At 46.1% G+C, this 11,830-nt stretch overlaps 1 pseudogene; it reads right to left on the reverse strand.

Moving 5' to 3' along the window:
- Nucleotides 1-3,004, reverse strand: LOC118674740 (annotated as a pseudogene).
- Nucleotides 3,005-11,830: the final 8,826 nt, after the last annotated feature.

The raw sequence follows: 11,830 nt of genomic DNA on the forward strand, positions 1-11,830 counted from the left end.
ATGCACAAAGTGATGACTGTTTTTCTTTTCTTTTTTCTTTCTTTTTTATTTTTAAGCACGGTGAAACTAAATTCTAAGAGACACTGGATGTCATTAGTGTGGTTATAATTAGTTTATTATAAAAGAGACACAGAAATTACTCACATGATGAAAGATTTCAGAACTTCAGTGGAATGGGCAGCGTCACATGATGCCATCTCAATAGTGATTTATTTCAGTCTACATACTTTCTAAGAATGTCTCCATCTCCAAATAAGAAATAGTCCTGTTGTCTAAAACTACTTTGGTGCCTCCATATTCTGGAAGAACTTTATCTCCAACTTTCACGCTAACCTGTTGAATCTCTCCACCCTTTCCTTGGGAGCCCGACCCAACAGTGTCTACTGTTGCTTGCAGTACTTTTCCTTGAGCTTTTTCTGGAAGCATCATGCCTCCTTTGGTTACAGTTACCACGGCACTCCTTTCAACTAGTACTCGGTCAAGGGGAAGGGACTTCCTAAGGCCTGTCCTGCCAGCTGTCCCTGCAGGCAGGCGCTGGCCAAGTGAACCCAAGGCTGGCTCAGCATGTAGGTGTCTGCTCCACAGCCCGTCCCCCTAGAGGGCGGCAGCAGCGCCCCAATTTGCCCTGAGGCCTCAGTGCAGCCCATGTCCTGGCAACAGGGAGGCGGCAGTAATGACTTTTTCAAAGCTTCACAGAAGTCTCCTTAAGACAGTGGTTCTCAACCTTCCTAATGATGCGACCCTTTAATACAGTTCCTCATGTTGTGGTGACCCCCAATTTCATTGTTACAAATTGAACATAATTAAAGCATAGTGATTAATCACAAAAACAATATGTAATTATATATGTGTTTTCCAATGGTCTTAGGCGACCCCTGTGAAAGGGTCCTTCAACCCCCAAAAGGGTCGTGACCCACAGGTTGAGAACCGCTGCCTTAAGAGGAGAGTGTGTGTGTGTGTGTGTGTGTAGGGGGGTAAGAGGGGGGTCAAAGGACCAAAGGGATTGAGGAATGTCCCACTATTCCTTGGATTCCTTTTTTTGGTTTTTACAGAGAGGAAGGAGAAGGATAGAGAGTTAGAAACATCGATCAGCTGCCTCCTGCACACCTCCTACTGGGAATGTGCCCGCAACCAAGGTACATGCCCTTGACCAGAATCAAACCTGGGACCTTTCAGTCTGCAGGCCAACACTCTATCCACTGAGCCAAACCGGTTAGGGCTCCTTGGATTCCTTTTGACACCTCCCTGTCTAACTGTGTAAGGGAAGCACCCACCCCTTGCCTCTCCCCTCCTCCCTTCCCTTAACAATAGAAGATGTCTGGAGTCGAGACTCTTAAGATGCATTTGAGAATCATTTCTCCTATCCTCTTGAGCTAGGCCTTCCTGATCAATAAACCTTTCCTTGCTCCAACTCTGACCTATTGAATATTGGCCTTTATTTATTTATTATTTTTAAAAAATATATATTTTATTGATTTTTAACAGAGATGAAGAGAGAGGGACAGAGAGTCAGAAACATCGATGACAGAGAAACATTGATCAGCCGCCTCCTGCACACCTCCTACTGGGGATGTGCCCACAACCAAGGTACATGCCCTTAACCAGAATCGAACTTGGGACCTTTTAGTCCGAAGGCCGACGCTCTATCCACTGAGCTAAACCATTTGGGGCTTGGCCTTTATTTTTGAGGAGATTATTAAGAAGCTAGGAAAATTCCTTGGCAAGTGGAATGAAGAAAACTGAGACAAATGGTTTAAAAATGGCTGAACAATTTACAGCCAAATAATAAATCGCAATATCCAATCAAAACATGGGCAAAGGACCTAAATAGACACTTTTCAAAAGAAGACATTCAGAAAGCCAAGAGACATATGAAAACATGCTCAAAGTCACTAATCATACGAGAGATGCAAATCAAAACAACAATGAGGTATCATCTCACACCTGTCAGACTGGCTATCATCAACAAATCAACAAACAACAAGTGCTGGAGAGGATACGGAGAAAAAGGAACACTCGTGCACTGCTGGTGGGAATGCAGACTGGTGCAGCCACTATGGAGAACAGTATGGAGTTTCCTCAAAAAGTTAAAAATGCAACTCCCATTTGACCCTGTGATCCCGCTTCTAGGAATATATCCCAGGAAACCAGAAACACCAGTCAGAAAGGATATATGCACCCCTATGTTCATAGCAGCACAATTCACAATAGCTAAGATCTGGAAACAGCCTAAGTGCCCATCAGTAGATGAGTGGATTAGAAAACTGTGGTACATCTACACGATGGAATACTATGCTGCTGTAAAAAAGAAGGAATTCTTACCATTTGCAACAGCATGGATGGAACTGGAGAGCATAATGCTAATTGAAATAAGCCAGTCAATGAAAGAAAAATACCACATGATCTCACTCATTTATGGATAATTAAGACCAGTATAAAGTGATGAACAAAAATAGATACAGAGGCAGAGCAACATCGAACAGACTGTCAAACTACAGCGGGAAGGCCGGGGAGGGTTGGGGAGTTGCGGGGGTAAGAGATTAACTGAAGGACTTGTATGCGTGCATATAAGCATAACCAATGGACACAAGACACTGGGGGGTAGGGGAGGCCGGGGAAGGTCAAGGGGAGAAAAAAAAAAGGAGACATATGTAATAGTCTTTGTAATACTTTAAGCAATAAAACAAAATGTAAAAAATAAATAAATAAATTGCAATATCTTCCCTAACCACAGACACTTAGGAGCAAATGGTTCACACATTCAAGACCATGTGGGGCAGACCCGCCTTGGTTCTGGTTCCTTTCCAGCGGCATTCTTTGAAGGTAAAACTGACCAGAGAATGACCCTCATTTTATTCATCAGTATATCAAGGTCACACACCTTGGAGCGCGAGCGACAGAGTGACCAGAACTCCAGACGGATTAAAATGTAGAGAGCCTTTATTGACTGGCCAGTGTCCGCGCCTCCACTCGGGAAGCCCAAGAGAGAAGCGGCCACGACCATCTGCAGAGTCCAGTGTTTAAAGGGGACAACTAGACACTGTGTTCAGGTTCCCATAGCAACAAAGCCAAGTTACAAAAGCTCATTGCGTAGTTTTAGCCAAGCTATTCATCCTCCTCTTGTTATTCATTTCTGGGTAACTAAAAGGTCAGGACTGTTCTTAATTGTGATCTGTCCTTTGTGGGCCGTTGTTCAGGTGTGTGAGCTCAGTTCCTAGAAACTTTGCACAGGCTGTCGAGCGGCTGAGGTGGCTAGGTAACTAAGCAGGACTAAAAATTTTCCTGCTCTGTAACAGCACCTAGAAAGCTGATGAATATTCTGTTGAGACCCTCACCTAAAACCTGAAACCTTCCCTAAAATCCCTACCACTAGAAAACAGAAAAAAAACCTCTTTAAGACAACGATGCCAGTGCTTGCTTCCCCTTGAGCCTCCCTCCCCATCCTTCCTCAGGGTGTATCTTTGCTTTCTTTCTCCTAAGCTCTAAGGCAGTGGTTCCTTTAAATACAGTTCCTCATGTGGTGGCCCAACCATAAAATTATTTTCGTTGCTACTTCATAACTGTAATGTTGCTACTGTTATGAATCGTAATGTAAATACCTGATATGCAGGATGGTCTTAGGCGACCCCTGTGAAAGGGTCGTTGGACCGCCAAAGGGGTCGAGACCCACAGGTTGAAAACCGCTGCTCTAAGGGTTCCGATGAGACTTGCAACTTGGGGAGCAGAGGGCAGCAGCAGCTTGTCCCTGGCTAACTCTCTGATCCTATCTCCAAGGATCCTCCTTTTGCCTAACCTTTTAGTGAGTCAAAAAGAAGCTCTGCCTGGGCTTACTCCTGTTGCTGTGTTCTTGCTTTCTCCATCCTAAGACCTTCCTTTATTTCACTGTCCCAGCTTTAATAAACATACTCTCACAATCACCTGGACTCATATCTTGAAATCTTTCCTGAATGAAGTCAAGAACCCACACATTCTTTTTTTTTTTTTTTGAAATGCACTTTATGAATATAAATATTTCCAAAGCAAAAAGAGAAAATAATTGAATAAGTAGCGACAATGAAATTCTGAGCAATAAGTATGACTAGTTTTTGTTCTTCAATAAATGAATACAACCACTGTATCAATATATGTGTGTATACCCAACACACACACTACAGAAACATTTCAAAGTGGAAATATTTAATGCACCGCCAAAGTGCTACAATAACTGTCCTCCACAGACGTTCACATGCAAACACTATTGGACTAATAAACTAGAGCAAGTATTAATTAGCAGAACTCCTTTGCAAAAACGTTTAAAAAATGGAAATAACGAAACCGAAATCTACTTCTCATCTGAACAGTATAGAAAATAATCTCCTATTATCTGCGTCATATCACATACACACGAATTATTATCTAAGCTCAGAAAATAACTTCTTACTGTACACACAGAACTGCGGTGTATACTCAGCAAATGTTATCATTGGCAGAAAATGGGCCATGAGGCAAAGTAGACTCCCTCCTTCTGAAGATCTAGTCTGGAAGGTTTTCCCGGGTGTGTAATAGAATAAAGAATAAAGTCTAACACAGTTACAGTCTGGCCTCTAATGATGAGCCTCTGTGTGTCTGGTCAGGGAAGACTGAGCAGCCATGATTCCCCAGATGGAACAGCTGTCCAACAGCTTGGTGGGGCTCCAGCAAATAGGACAGGAGACACACCTGCAGCACCAGGGCCTAGTCTCCCAGCAACAGAGATGGTGAACTGCCTTCCTCTTCAGGGCGGAAAAGGAGAGATCCTCACTGCTTCACCCCACATACTTCATTTTCACATGCTGCAAAAGGACTCTTGATAAGGTCGCCAGATTTGGCAAATTAAAAACTCAGGGCAACCAGTTAAATTTGAATCCCAGAGATGACAATGAAAAAATAACTTCTCAGTGTAAGTATATCCCATTCACCACCTAGACATATTTATACTAAAAAAATTTTATTGTCATTTACCTGAAATTCAAATTGAACTATCCTGTGTTTTTTTTTTTTCAGTTTTGTTTTTTATTGCTTAAAGTATTACAAAGGGTATTACATATGTGTCCTTTTTTTTTCCCCTCCCTTGACAATCCCCTGGCCTCCCCTACCCCCCAGTGTCTTATGTCCATTGGTTATGCTTATATGCATGCATACAAGTCCTTCGGTTGATCTCTTACCCCCCTCCCTCCTGCCCCCCAACCCTCCCCAGCCTTCCCGCTGCAGTTTGACAATCTGTTTGAGGCAGCTCTGCCTCTGTATCTATTTTTGTTCATCACTTTGTACTGGTCTTAATTATCCATAAATTAGTGAGATCATGTGGTATTTTTCCTTCATTGACTGGCTTATTTCACTTAGCATAATGCTCTCCAGTTCCATCCATGCCGTTGCAAATGGTAAGAATTCCTTCTTTTTTACAGCAGCATAGTATTCCATCGTGTAGATGTACCACAGCTTTCTAATCCATTCATTCTCTGATGGGTATATCCTTTCTGATTGGTGTTTCTGTTTTCTTGCGATATATTCCTAGAAGCGGGATCACAGGGTCAAATGGGAGTTGCATTTTTAACTTTTTGAGGAAACTCCATACTGTCTTCCATAGTGGCTGCACCAGTCTACATTCCCACCGGCAGTGCACGAGTGTTCCTTTTTCTCCGCATCCTCTCCAGCACTTGTCGTTTGTTGATTTGTTGATGATAGCCAGTCTGACAGGTGTGAGATGGTACCTCATTGTTGTTTTGATTTGCATCTCTCGTATGATTAGTGACTTTGAGCATGTTTTCATATGTCTCTTGGCTTTCTGAATGTCTTCTTTTTTAAGGTGTCTATTTAGGTCCTTTGCCCATTTTTTGATTGGATTGTTTATCTTCCTTTTGTTAGAACCCACACATTCAGACTGTGCCGGGCAGACCTGCCTCAGTCTCAGTTCCTTTCCAGTGACATTTTTTTTTAAATATATTTTATTGATTTTTTTACAGAGAGGAAGGGAGAGAGATAGAGAGTTAGAAACATCGATGAGAGAGAAACATTGATCAGCCGCCTCCTGCACATCTCCCACCGGGGATGTGCTCGCAACCCAGGTACATGCCCTTGACCGGAATCGAACCTGGGACCTTTCAGTCCGCAGGCCGATGCTCTATCCACTGAGCCAAACCGGTCTCGGCTCCAGTGACATTTTGAAGCATCAGTTACACTGAGGAGATAGACAGAAGCTAGGTAGGCAGGGACAGGGGCCATAATGGGGAGGAAGTAAAGCTGGGGAGCCCAGCTGGCGGAAGTTACAAAAGCAACCCAGCTGGGTGGGGAAAGAAGGGCACAGGGGAGACATAAACTTTAAAATGTATAAATGCTGCTAAGACAGGCAGCTTGCAGTGAGGCGCATAACCAAACCCAAGAATGTTACTAAGGCAGAATTCTTTGAAAGAACCAATCAGAAGCTAGCAAGTATGTATACAAAAAAGCACGTGCTCCTCTCTCTTTTTTCTGATGTGAGCCGGGGGGGGGGGGGGGGGGGTTCCCTGGACCCACGAGGCTTATGGCCCTATGGGGCCTCCACACATGGACTAGTAGACTTTCATTTGCATGGATGCTGAAGTGCACCCAGCTACAACATGGAACAGAAGCTCTGGACACTGGCCTGAACCCCAGCTGCACTTTTTCCAGGACTGGCTTCTCTCAAGAAACTTTGGTTCTGCCAGCTGTTTTTGTCCACAACTTCATTCTTCGATTTTGTGAGACAATGAACTCAGATTCAAACCCCACATGTTGCTTTCAACACGAACCTTGGGCCTGTAACACTCCCAAGAATTTCATCTAAATTATAGAACCATGCCTGGCATATAGCAGGTGTTCGTGAAGTAGTTGTTAAATAATGAAAGTGCTCTTATCCCTCTACGAATTATCATAGAGGCCTTGCAGGAGTTGAGGTGAGGTGGTGAGGGCAGGTGGGCATAGAGGACCAGATTTGGTGACAGACCTGGACTAGTTTCCTCATCACTGAAGGAGGGATGGCTTGGAGTCTTGGGTATGAGTGGGAATTACAGAGAAGGAGGAGGGGGAAGGCTACATATCTGGGATAGGGGTCAAGGGGGAACCCTGCAGCTCCCTTCCAGCCTGCCTCACTCACTAAGACAAGGTGTTACAGAAGACCAGAGAAAAACCAAGCAACGCCCAGAAAAATGGAGTTACATTGTTTAGTTTTGTTTGTTTTTTTTTAGCATATTAGGCTTTTATTATATAGGATCTTTAGGCACATTAAGGATTGGGAGGCAGAGAGAAAAGAATGGTTTTTAACCAGATGTACAATGTTTTTGTGTTTCATGGCCTTATCCTGTGGGTTTTTTAAAAATATTTTTTAACTTAATTATAATATGTGCAGATAACTTCATTCTATTTGTCTTTGTTTTTTATGCCAGCAGGCTCAGAGGAAGATTTCTCAAATTCTGAGCAAAACCATGGAGGAAGCTTTCCCTATTTATATCTTTTCACCCCTTTGTCTCCCAAATAAGGGTTTTCCAGTCCCCTTTGCAAGTTCTTAAAGAGCCCCATGTGCTGGGACCTTGAGACCACAACTAAAGGCCTGGCCTGGCGCCAGCACTGATAACTCCATCTGGGGATGGTTTATGGCCTCTCTAAAATGGGAGTAGACAGGTCTTGCAGGACCAGACAATTAAAGGGGCAGTGGCTAGACTATAGGCTAATAAGAATGTATATTAGGTTAATGGCACAGATTCAGATTGCTAGCCCCCCAAAATGTCTCATTTTCCCCATCAAAGGATCTCAAACTGGTAGCTCCAGGGCCAAAGCCAACTATTTTATATGTTTCCTTCAGTTCACAAAGTGTTGAAAGTTAATAGTTGCTAACATTTAAACATTGGGATATTTCAATAAAACAGGCTGCATCTCCAGCTTCTCTTAGAAGGCCTGTCCTAACTGGACCTCATTCCCCTTTGGGGGCAATTTTAGGAGGGGTAGGTCTGTCTCCCTGGAGTGACCAAGGCCCCCTCTTGCCCTGGTTTGAGGCTTCATGAGAGGAAGTGAGGAAGAGAGAGACTCACAGTGGCTATGGCTCAGGCCTGGTAGGTCATCTCCCATCTCAGACCCACCTTCCAACCCTGTGGCCACCATTACAGCACAGACACTGGAGAGTTGATCAGGGTAGGGTCTCTGTAGGAAAGACTTCCAGGACTATCACCAAGTCTGCCCATGGTCATGCTAGGGGCAAGAGGGAGAAATAGAATAGTGGGGACTAGCTATAGTTATAAGAAATATTAATCATGCTGTTAACTGATTGTTTTGTTCTGATTAAAGAAAGTGCATTCTGACCTGGCTGGGAGTTAACCTCGAAATGTGGTCCATTCTCCTTATCTGAGAACTGCCTTCTTCATGGAAAGATTAACAACCTTGTTGCCAAAACAATGAAGTCCCAGAGGTGTCTGCCCTTTGCAACCCCCAGCCCACATCGCCTGTAACCTGTAACCATTATACCTATGTAATCTTTGTCCTTCTAACCAATATAAGCAGCTGGCTTATGGGGGTGGTGGGTAGAGCAAACTTTTGTGGATAACCTGCTGCTCTCCCATGTTGCCTGCAATATCTATATATATAAAAAGGCAGCTACTGTAACAGCCATAACGACCTAACAACCAGTCGCTATGACATCCACTGTGACCAGAGAACCAGCTGGATCAGGGGGTGGGGCTGGTGGCCAACCTCTCGGCCCCTCCCCACTGCCAGCCTGCCCCTGATCAGACTCCCCCACCCCGAACAAGAACAGGGCCTGCTGGCCAAACGTCCCCTCCTTCCCCCAATACTCCCCCCTCCCCGCCCCACACCAGCCTCAACCCCATCAGCCTGCTCCACCATGATAGGCCCACAGCCCCTCCCCACAGCCGACCTGCTCCTGATGATACCCCCCACCCCAATAGGGGGCAGGGCTGGCCAGCCAACCTCCTGCAGCCCCTCCCCCTGGCCAGCCATGCCCCCAATGGGCCCCCACCACCCTGATTGGCCTGCAGCACCTCCCCCTGGCCAGCACCACCCCTGATCGCCATCCCACCTCAATAGGGGGCGGGGCTGGCCAGCCAACCTCTTTAGCCCCTCCCCCCGGCCAACCACACCCCAGATTGCCCCCCCCCCCCAATCAGGGACAGGGCATCTCCCCCAGGCCACTAGGCCCTGATCAGCACCCTCCACCCACCCCATTCTTGGGCGGGACCAGCCAACCCACTGCCCACAGCCCCTTCCCATGGCCGGCCCCACCCCCAATCGGCCCCCCAACCCTAATCACCCAAGACCCCTTCCCCCAGCCAGCACAGCCCTGATCAGCCCGATCTGGGCGGGCCAGCCAGTCAATCTTCTGCCATCTCCTCCTCCTGACAGGCCCAGCCCCGATCTGCTCTGATTGGGGCCGGGCTGGCCAGACCCCATCTCTGCACAAATGCATGCACTCAGCCTCTAGTTACAAAATAAAGTGCTCATGTATGATTCAACCCTTTCTCTGCTTAATTGGCTCAAGTAGTGACAGGGAGCTCAGACCCATTCATTGTCTGGTTTCAGTCAGAGGAAAAGGCACAGTTAAGGAAAAGCTTGGTTGTGCTTTGTGACTCCCTCTGGAAAAGACGTTGACAGGCAAACAACAGAGAAGACGGTCTTTGGAAATGCCGGCACAAAGAGGAGCAGGAGATTTCTGAGATGCAAGAAATTCAGAAAAATAATAAACAGATACAGATAGAGAGACATAAAGCAAATGAGGCAAAATACGAAGAGCTGGCGAATCTCTGTGCAGGGGATTTGGGTTCACTGTACTGTTTATGCAACTTCTCTATCATTCAAAAAGCTTAAAAGGAAAGTTGGGAAAATCAATAATAAGCCACAAGATAAAAACAACAATAAAAGATTAGAGGAAAAGTAAATTTAGGATTGGGTAACTTAAAAGTTAAATAAACAGCCCTGGCCAGTGTGGCTCAGTTGGTTGGGTGTCATTCTGGGCACTGAAGGGTTGCTGATTTGATTCCTGGTCAGACCCCTGGTAGGGGCATGTCGGGGGCAGACAATTGATCAATGTAGAGCAATGTTTCTCTTCTCTCTCCCTTTCTTTCTCTCTAAAAATGAATAAATTATTATTTTAAAAGTTAAACAAATAATTTAATTGAACTTAGGAAATGTATTTTTGCATATAGTATGTATTATATATATAATAGGAAATATATAATACATACTATATGCAAATATATAATACATTATATATATATATATATATATTTTTCCTTTTTAATCCTAACCCTCCCAAAATGTCTACCTTTTCCTCCTCTTGGATCAACTTCCAGTCCCTGATCCCTCCCTTATGCATCTTCCTAGTGGTGGAGCCTCCCTCTCAGCTGCCCAGCCCTGGCCCGAGGGGCCCCAGGCTCTGTGGCTGGCACTAGGGTTGGCAGGCTCCTGCCTGGCTGCAGAGGCAGTGAGATGAGTCTGCAGTTTTGAGAGCTTGGCTCTGTGGCCATGGCAGGCACTGACCCAGCAGCCTGCTGGCAGCCAGAACCCTGACATCTTAGCATCCCCATCCCCCCTTCCCAGCACCTCCGTGTCCAAGAAGGTGCTGTGCCCAGTGAGAGCCAGCTCCACAGGCCTGCACATCCCTGAGTCATTTGCCTACTGCTAACAGTCTCTCTCATTTTCAAAGAACAATCCTGGTGGATGCAACTGCAGGACACACTGCCTGCTAGGCAGCAATTATTCTCTCTGTGGAGGAAGCTGTGGCACATAGGGGTCAGTCAGCCTCAGTCACATAGTTAATTAAGGGTCAAAGTTGGAATTCAAAGCCAACTTTGTCTGCCTTCACATCAGGTGTGTGTGTGTGGGGGGGGGGGGTGACAAAGGACAGCAGGGCCCCACATAACTTTGAGGGTCTGAAGAACAGACAGCAGGGTGGGAAGAGGGAATAAGACCCCAGAGAATATTTTCAGAACCAACCACTGCCGCCCCCCTCCACCGCCCCACCCTGGCCCAGCCTCCATCCCCTGCCTCCTGGACATTACAGCCACCTCCTCCCTGGTCGCCTGCTCCTGTCCTGCCCTACAGTCTGCTCCCCACACACAGCCAGAGGGAGCCTGTGAACCACTGAGTCAGGCCAGGGCCTTCCTGGTTCGGCTCTCTTCGCTGTGCCTCATTCCTGGTAAAGAGCCAAAGTCCTCACCACGACCCATAAGCCCCTCCAGCTGGTTGCCTGCCACCTCTCTGGCCTCATTTTCTCTCCCTCAGCCTCTCACTTACTTGCTCGCTCACCACACTGGCCTCTCTGCTATTCCTCATACACCCCAGCTACCTTCCAGCCTCCAGCATCTGCTCTTGGCCCTCCTCTAGGGACTTACTCTTCCCACAGATGTCCCCATGTCCCGTCTTCATCTCCTTTCTTCGGGGCTTTGCTCAAACACCACTTTCCTGATGACGCTTTCCTCGGTCGCTCTATTTAACCGTAGCTTCCACCTGTAACCTACCGCCGCTCCCCCTCGATCCTGTTCTGGCCTTTATTTTTTTCATAGCACTGGCATCTATCACCGCCTGACATACATACAATTATACACATACCGGTCGTGTTTATTGTCTCTTCCCTTTGGAATGCCAGCTCAGTGAGCAAGGGACCTGGCCTATCCTATTCCCTCTGTGTCCCCAGCACTGAGCACAGGGTCTGGTCCATAGTACGTGCTCAGGAAATACTTGTTGAGTGAATAAATGAAAACCATTCTTGAGAGTTACTATATCCCAGGCCCCATAACAGATGAACCTGGTACCCAGCTCTCCTTAAGTAGATCACACTTTGAGGGAACAC

The sequence above is a fragment of the Myotis myotis genome, unplaced genomic scaffold (genome assembly GCF_014108235.1).
Source record: "Myotis myotis isolate mMyoMyo1 unplaced genomic scaffold, mMyoMyo1.p scaffold_m19_p_19, whole genome shotgun sequence".
Classification (NCBI taxonomy): Eukaryota; Metazoa; Chordata; class Mammalia; order Chiroptera; family Vespertilionidae; genus Myotis; species Myotis myotis.